We start from the raw sequence: 9,496 nt of genomic DNA, 5'->3' as shown, positions 1-9,496 counted from the left end.
GACTTTTCTTTTGTCTTGCATGATGCTACTCAATAAGAATTATTTTCATTGACAAATTAAAAACCTAATGATAAAACAATTGTTCAAATAAAATTRACACATTCGGGAAAAGGGTAGCAAGATTAAGTTGCTGAAGAAGTCCCAATAAAGGGACGAAACGTCCAACTTAGTTAAATTAAATTCTACTTCTTTTTTATGTCCAAGTTCCCTGTGATACCTTATCATTAGGTAAATTAAATATTAAACATTACGTCAATCGATAAAACATAAAAAAAATGTCATTTATATTACAAAACACTTGATGAAATAGAATACAAAAAACAAAGTATCATTTATATATCGCAAAACACCTGATGAAATAAAATACAAAAAAATCAAAAAATATAATCGATAAAGAAGATTTCATTATCTTATTCTCATTTTCTATATTTCTCTGTCGCTACTTCCAAAGATAATTAAAAAAGAAAAAGAAACATTATGATAACTATCCTTTAATTTCCGAAAGAAAGGAAAGGAAAGGGAAAAGGAAGGTGAGGATTTTCTCTTGTCTAGCATAATGCTACCTAATAAGAACTAATGAATGAAACGACGTAAGCCCTACGATGTTGCACAAATTGGATTTACACCACTTGCCAGTCCATACTTTTCGTCCACTCTCTTTCTGCCCGGTTATAATATACCACCAACCCAACCAACCAGCCGCTGCTGTCACACTCGTAATCTCACTTCCCTTCTCATTCTGTCTTTTACCATCTAACAGCCCATCCCTTTTCCTCCTCCAGATCCACAGCCCTCCCCTCAACCCCTTCATCCTACCAACGTTTCTATCCTTTTCTATCTCTCTCGGTTGGGAAAACGCGCTCTCTGCCGATCCATCTCCTGCATATTTGCATACTTTATAATCTACGTTAGCATGCGGCCCATACACATACACACACACTCACACACACAGCAAATTCTGTAAATTCCACTCGCGAGGAAGCCTATCTAGAAGAGTGGTACGATTTACGGGCGAACAAGGTTTGTGTTACGTCGACCTTTTCATTTTTTTAATTATTCTACTCATTCAATTTTTTATTCTACACCCCAACCCCACCCATCCACCCAACCCACTACAGCAACCCCCTCCAACCTTCTTCTCAACCCCTCTTTCTATCTTTTTCTATTCTTATCTATCTATCCTTTTTTTTATTTTATTCGAAACCTCTTCCTCCTACCATGGCAACTCGTTTTCTTTCTATTCTATTTTCTCCTCCTCCTCCTCCTCCTCCTCCTCCTCCTCCTCCTCCTCTTATCTCTCTTTTTCTAACTTGTTCTTTCTTGAACTCCATCTTAGCCGAAACTTGTCCCTCGGTGAAAATCGCTACCACTTAGGATAAGAAACTCTCCGACACGCTGACCGTGCTTTCGAGATCGATGAGAAAACTCTGGCTAAGGTGTAAAGGAAGTTCCTTGAGAATCATGCTCGCTAAGCCAGCAAGGAAAATCAATTAGGATAGAAGAAGAGAGGAATATATACAGAAAGAGAGAGAGAGAGAGAGAGAAAGAGAGAGAGAGAGAGAGAGAAGAAAACGATCGAGGTGGAGTAGGGTAACGATTTTTCAAAGATTTTCACAGAACGTATGAATCGGTTTTCTTGAGTCGTTCCATGAACGTAAAAGAAAAAAAAAACATGGAAAGAGAGAAAGAGAGCACTCGGAGAAAGGATTTGATCGATTCCTCGCAACTCGACAAGGTTCGATCATAACTTTTTTAGTCCGCCCTTAGTTGACGACGCCCACGCGATGGATTCGGCGTACTTTACTTTTTATCCTTTATTCGATTTAGTCGAAAAATTTTCTCTACTTTTTCCTATATCTCTATCTCTATCTCTTTTTGTTTTTGTATTTGCGCAATACTCGGCTGTATTATATTTTTATTTTTATTCTCTTTCCATTATATATATGTTATCGTCAAAGCCGGAAATCAGTCATTACTAGTAATTTCTCGGCATTACTATGAATGCTAAGAGCCTTCAGACGAAGTCAGAAATTGAAAATTCATCCAGTTTTTCCTAGGCATCGAACATAATACTTTTGATATCCTATAGAATATCAAATTACTATTTAAACCATATCGAGTTATAAATTCAGTTCAGAAAATGTCAGAGAATGCAATGCTGTAAATTGTGCATCTTTGCAATTTTTTTTGAAAAGTTTTGATAAATATTTTTTATACTAAAAGTGAATAGATTTTAATGAAACTTATATTAAATTAAAGTAMACWCTTTTGTCTAYGCGTAGAATACCATATCRAGTTATAAATTTAGCATGTAAAGTTCAGAAAATGTCAGAGTATGCAATGCTGTAAATTGTGCATCTTTGCAATTTCTTTGAAAAGTTTCAGCAAATATTTTTTATACTTATAGCAAGCGGATCCTAATGATTTTTATATTAAATTAAAGTACACTCTTTTGTCTACGCGTAGAATACGTATATACATATATATTACCCCGTCTAGCAGTCAAATTTTCTTTTCTATTTCTACTAATTGTAAAATTAGATGATGAAAAAACACTCTCGTAGAAAAAAATAAATGATGTTTCCTTCTTTCTTTATATCAAGTAACCACTTTTTTTTTTTTTGAATATATATCAATGCAACGCAAGAAAACGTGAAAGAAAAGTAATTTGTGTGTCGTATTTTCGGTAACTTTGATGTCAACTACTACTACGTTATCGGCATCTGTTTGATTTCGAGCGTGAAAAACTTCTTCATTCTTTCTCATCTTCTCTTCTCTTCTCTTCTCTTCTCTTTACTTCTTTTTACTTCTCTTTTCATATCGTTACTTTTATATCCATGGGAGAGAAGAACAGCAGTCTCGAACTTTCATCTTATTTAAGTCGTTATAATTGCTAGCAGATTATACGCTCGTGCGTAGTCTCGAGAAAAGGGGATCTCTCTTTTCGAGGTGTGAGTATGACAAAGAGGGGACGTGTAAATGAACGTTAAAGGGTAACGCCTTATGTAATTACGAGGAAATCCTCAAAGCTACGCCCAGAAACTCGAAAATAAACGGATTTATTAAAGGTACAAATAAAAGAGAGAAAAAGAGAGATTATCGAACAATATTTTCACATGAAATTATTTCGAAAAATATACTAACATAACTAACTTACTTTTGTTTCAATTAAAATGTTAAAATAAATAATTGTTATAATATTTTTTTTACAGGATTGATACAATGCAAAGCATTCTCCGATTCTAATTGAAAATAAATATATGGAAAATATGAGATACAAATTTTATGATGTATTATTCGAATGGAATGATTGAATGATTGTTTTTTTTTTTTTAATTTAAATAAATTTAAAAGAAATAATTATTGGATATTAAATATTTGGAGATACCGATGACATAACTGAGTTACTTTTTTTTAATTCTATAATATATATATAACAGAAATTATCAAAAATATGAAATACAATTTGTACTTTATCTTTTTAAAAAACAAAATCAAAATATTAACTTTTCTAAGAAATTAAATTATAAGCCAATTTACCGACTAAATTAAATACCCAGCGTCTTCATTAAACTTTTTTTTAATATTATAAAAAAAACCTCTGAATTAAAATGTAATTTGTTCTATCTTATTCATGGCCCTTTAAATAAGATTTAATCAGTTAAAAAACATGGAACCCACAGGGATACCATTAAGAAGTCTATTTTCTCAAAAGAACAGAAAAACCGTCCCATAAAAAATTAAATTTCACACTTTCGTTATATTTTTCCATTACTGTTCCACCACTTGTACCATAATTAATATTATATAAATATCTCATTAACAATAAAATATAAGAAAACATGAGATAAATAAAAAGAAAAATATAAAATATTAGATTATCTGATAAATTCGTCAGAATTGCATCAAAGTTGCTTACAAATTGAAACAAAAAATTATATTCAAAGACAACCCTTCTATTGACAAATATTTTACTTAAACAATCATATTTATTCGAATTCCATTTCCATTAAAAAAAAAAAAAAATGAATAATTTAATTAAATAATTTTTAAGTAATAAGTATAATCCTTTAAACATATATTTATATGTCAATCAAAACGAAAATATTTCAGAAAATTAAATATCAATCAACCACTAACAAAAATGATTTCATATAAATATAATATTAGATTATTTGATAAAAAAATTCGTCAGGATTGCATCAAAAAGTTGCTTACCAATTTAAACAAAAAATTATATTCAAAGACAATGCTACTTTTAAACAATCATATTTATTCGAATTTCATTTCTATATTTAAAAACAAAAAAAAGGACGAGTAATTTAATTAAACGATTTTTAAATAAAAAGTATAATCATTTGAACATATATTTATATGTCAATCAAAACGAAAATATTTCGGCAAATTAAATATCAATCAACCACTAACAAAAATAATTTCATATAAATACAATATTAAATTATTTGATAAATTCGTCAGGATTGCATCAAAAACTTGCTTACAAACTCCAATCAAAAATTATATTCAAAGACAAATACTTCTTTTAAATAATCATATATTTATTCAAATTTTATTTCAAAACAAAAGATCGACTTAATTAAATAAACAAACTTTTCAATAATAAATATATAATCCCTTAATATATATTCAAGTATCAATCGACACGATAACTTTTACACAATATTATATTACCAAATAAACAACTGCTTATTAACAATAAAAAATAATCTCACACATATTAAACCATATCAATACTGTACACAAACGATTAGATGATGCATTGAACGGATCCAAAGGAAACATCGATTAGCAAGGGATACGGTTGTTCTACACACCTGTACGTATATATACACACACACATCTATAGTAGATACAACCATACATAGACAAGATAGTCGTTGGAGAGTAGTTTCTATCTAATACCTAGACCCACCCGTATTCGGCCGGTGTTTAACGCGTGAGACGTTGTTGAACAAACAACGAACGGTAATCAGACAACGTCGTTCCAAATTCACGCCTGCTCCTTAAGGCGTTAACCGCACCACCTAAAGGAATCGGGGGGGGTGGGAAGGGAAGGGGAGAAGGAGGGGGGGAAGGGTGGCAGAAGGAGAGAGGGATCCTTTGTAGGAACGTAGCAAAGGGCGTGGTGTCTAATTGAAAGGAGATTAATTAAGGCGCGTCGTACAAGGTAAGAAAAGCTTACCACCCCATGGTGTTTGTGTGTGTATGTGGGTGTTACACTACTCGAGGAGCGTATCCCATTCTCCTTGAGAATATCCTCTCAGGCTCATTCTCATTCTCTTTCTCATTCTCTTTCTCATTCTCTTTCTCTCATGAGATGCACGTTCAAATTATGCCAAGGAAGAAAACAGAAACGCGCCCCCCCCCCCATCCACATAGAGGCTTTACTAAAATGAGGTTTCTTCCTCGTCATACTCCTACCACCATACCATACCATACCACTACCACACAACCTTCGTGCAACCCTCTCGTGTGAGCACGAAGAAAAAAAAAAATAAAAAAGAAGAAGAAGAAGAAGAAACGCGAAGAAAAACGATTCTTCTTCATGGTGCTTGTAAAGATGAGATGAGATGGTGGAGGGGGTTGGGGGGGGGGCGAGGGGCCAACGACGACAGAAAAGGGAAAAAAGACGCGCGGAATTTTGATAACGTTTAAGGGTTGGTGAGGGGGTGGGGGGGTGTAGTTACGAACACTACTACCTACCACCACCACCATGAAAAAGAATAACGTGCCGCGTTTTCCTTCTTCTAACTCAACCAAGAATCGCGACTTTCCTCTCTTTCCTCTTTCTCTTCTCGTAGTTATTCCGTGCGAAAAAAAAGAAAAAAAATCAGGAGGGGGAAGGGGGAAGAAAGGAAAAGTAAAAAAAAAAAAAAGAGAGAGAGATCTGCAAAAGCACGCGCGTTCACTTCGTGGTTAGAATCCATGCCGACACGATTACTCCTCGCACAGCCGTCTGAAATTTAACCACCGTCCACCCCCTCCCCCTTACCCCTCCCTTCCCCTTCCCCCATATATTCTGCCTCTTTCTCGCACCCCTAAAGTCTGCTTGGATTCTAACGAGAAAACGCACGTGCGCTCGACGTTCCTACCACACCAAGTCGAGGATAGGGATAATAAAAATAAAAAAAAAAAAGAAATGGGGAGTGGGAGTGTGAGAGAGAAGGAAGAAGAAGAAGAAGAAGAAGGCTATCGAGGTAAGTATACCCTCAGGTCTACGTGAAAAATCCTTTAAGCGTTTCTTACGTAAGCAAAGTAACCCCCAACCCCCGCCTCTCAGCCTGTTCTGGAACTCGTTTTGCGTTAACCACTAAATGCACGTTTTAAAAATCGTAGTAATGATTGATCATAATTGGTAATTGGTTAAATGGACTGTTTTATATTGTTTAATTGGGGGGTTTGATTTTAATTTATTAATTATTGTTATTTTTACTCGTATTTTTGTTTAATTGTCGGAATTAATGGAGGTAGGAAAATGATTCGTTGTTGTTGTTGATCGTAATTGGTCGAGGAGAGAAGTGGCTTTTTGTTTTATTATTTGTAATTATTAATTTTCTTTTTACAATAAAATAAAAGATATTTATTTTATTTGTTTCTTTAACTTTGTAATAGGGAACAAGTCAAACTAGTTTTTAATTAATGTTACTTTAATAATTATGATTTTGACAATTGTAAAAACACGTATCTATAATAAATTTAATAGTTTTTGCAATAACTTTTCTAATATTAAAAATTTATATTCATTCACAATTTTGTTGTAATATTATTAAAAAATATAATAACTGATAATACTTTAATTTATTGGCTATTTAATAATGCCATAATATGTTACACGTTAACACACATAAAATAAGTTAGCTTTATGGAGTACTTTAGTTGCGAATTTTATTGTTACGCCGTATCGTAAGTAAAATTTCATCATCCCCATTAAGAATTTGATTTTATTATTACTAATAAAAAAAAAGTGTAACGACTAGTAACACTAATTTGTCGGCTATTTATTATTAAGACTATTAAGTAATTACGTTAACATAAAACAGATAATATTTTCTCAGATATTTTATTACAAACGTTATAAAATCAGCTTAGAATAAATAGCTTTATGGTAATATTTCATTTTACCATATAGTCATATACAATCCGAGGATGATTATACAAATAGTTTAAATCATTTGATATATTGAAAAATCTATTTTATCAAAAGCTACGCTGTTTTAAAACATTAAAAACGACAGAAACAAAATTCTACAATTAATATAACGAAACATTCAATTTATATACACAACAATTATTGTTTAAATATTTCTCTGTACGTTATTATTGTACACAAAAAAAAAAAGAAAAAGAATAATTTAAAAATAATCTCCAAGTAATATACCCAAAATTAATATTCATTATTTCGCATAATTGAATTTTTTAAATATGAAACTATATCATCATACTTTTGCTGTCTGATATAAATAATAAATCGTCTAATACGTCAATTATCATGTCTAATTAGTCGAAACTAACTTTTAACTAATCTCATGTGTCCTATAATTCATTAAATCTGTAATTTAAACAAGTAAGGAAATAATATGAAATATTAATATGAGATTAAGGGGCTTGAAAATTTCGGTATAACCAAAAGGTGTTAAGCTAACAATTAGTACGCTCAATTGTATACTAAAACTGAACGTGTGTATAACAATGAAATTTTTCTTTCTTCCTTCCTTCCCCTGACCCCCTCTCTCTCTCTCTCTCTCACCCTTTCTTTCTCTCATCGTTATCAATTATGAGAATGATAACAATCACATAAATCCACTTATAGTCAGGTTAGGACGTTCTCAACATAGAACACTCGTACACATCCGATCGTTTATTATCGTATTCGCACTACTCGCCTGACCATGTGTATATTATTAAACCATCTTCACTAACACGCGAACCAATCACGTACAACATGTACACTTCCATCTTCTTTGGGTTTACAGACGTATCTAAAATTACACTCCGCCGAGCAAGCTTAGTATTTCTTCTCTACCCCTTTTATTTTCTTTTTCTTTGTGTTTTCTTTTTTTCTCTTCTTTATTTTCCTTTTTTGTTTTACCTTCATCATCATCATCATCATCATCATCATCATCTTCTTCTATACTACTCCTCCTTCTTCTTACATCTCTTCTCTTTCGAATCCACTTAACCGTGAACAACGTCAGAAACGAACGTATAAGTTTCTCTTTCAAATATTAAAAGGGAAAAGTTTATTCAAAGGGAAATAGAAAAAGTTATCAAATCGATATGGAAAACATATATATATTTATAATAATAATAATAATGAATATATATATACATATAAATATAATTATAATGATGATAATAATGAATATATATGAATATTAATTATAATGGGTTGCCGAAAAAATTCATATCGATTTATATTTTTAATAAACGTAATTTAATACATTAATATTCGTTAATTTCATATTATTTTATTCTTGTTTATATAATATATAAACAAATTATAAAAATGTAGAATATTCTAATAATTCTTTTATTGATATTATTTAATATAAAAAATGTCTAATGTATTATAATTAAATGTTGATCATTAAACAAAACTTCTAATTAATCTCCTGTGTCATATTATTCATAAAATTAGTTATCTTTCTTTAACGATAAATCAGCAACAGGCAACTTAATGGTTACAGGGGTGGTGTGGGTATTGGGTTGCCTGAAAAAGTTCGTTCTGATTTTGTAAACAAAAAAGAACAAATAGAAAAATTGAATGCGGTTTAAAAGTAGCAATAATTTCAACTTGGTAGACCATGAACGTTCAAAAAGTGCCTTCGATCATGAAGAATAAAATATTTTCATTTCTATAATATATTTATCTCGAAGAAAAACCAATAATCATATTTTTATTGAATTCAATCATTTTATCAAGATAATACACTTTCATTGGATACGATTGTATTCAAATATATATACAGCGTTGTAAACGTGCGACGAATGCGTTCACAAAGAACTGAAATGAGGACAGTGCACTTGACTTTTCCCCATGTTTCTTTTTTTTTTTTTAATTCGTAGCGTGAATACTTTTCATAGAGATAACGAACCGCATATATATGCATGTATGTGTGTAAATATATATATGTATTTACGTATATATATTATGTACGTAGACAATCGAGATATCTCTGTGAAATAAAAATACTTTAACGACATTACAAATGCGTTTCGAGTGTGCAATCCATAAGCCTTGATTAAAATCCACGATAATTAAAGAGTTAATGCTATTTAATCTTTTAGGTCCGAACAAAATATTTAGATAATCCTTAAATAAAGATCTTCTTCACGCACATAGATCAATGACTCGACTAATGTGAAAACATTATATTCATGATAAATTTATGAATAATTGTAAATTAAATAAACAAAAAATGTATTACGATATATACATAAGAATTATAATAATCAATTAATAATCAATATAGAA

General features: G+C 31.2%; 1 protein-coding gene and 1 long non-coding RNA gene across 2 annotated transcripts in view; one reads left to right on the top strand and one right to left on the bottom strand.

Moving 5' to 3' along the window:
• Positions 1–3,295, top strand: part of LOC106786008 — a 14,985-nt gene extending 11,690 nt beyond the window's left edge. Inside the window, exon 3 of the long non-coding RNA XR_001381601.1 lies at positions 3,213–3,295. This is a non-coding gene — a long non-coding RNA (uncharacterized LOC106786008). The remainder of the gene's footprint in view (positions 1–3,212) is intronic.
• LOC106786007 overlaps positions 1–9,496 on the bottom strand; it is a 226,729-nt gene that overhangs the window by 202,322 nt on the left and 14,911 nt on the right. The window lies entirely within an intron of this gene.

This window comes from Polistes canadensis, unplaced genomic scaffold (assembly GCF_001313835.1).
Source record: "Polistes canadensis isolate GaletaPanama2010 unplaced genomic scaffold, ASM131383v1 scaffold_62, whole genome shotgun sequence".
NCBI lineage: Eukaryota > Metazoa > Arthropoda > Insecta > Hymenoptera > Vespidae > Polistes > Polistes canadensis.
This window is presented reverse-complemented; position numbering and strand designations above follow the sequence as displayed.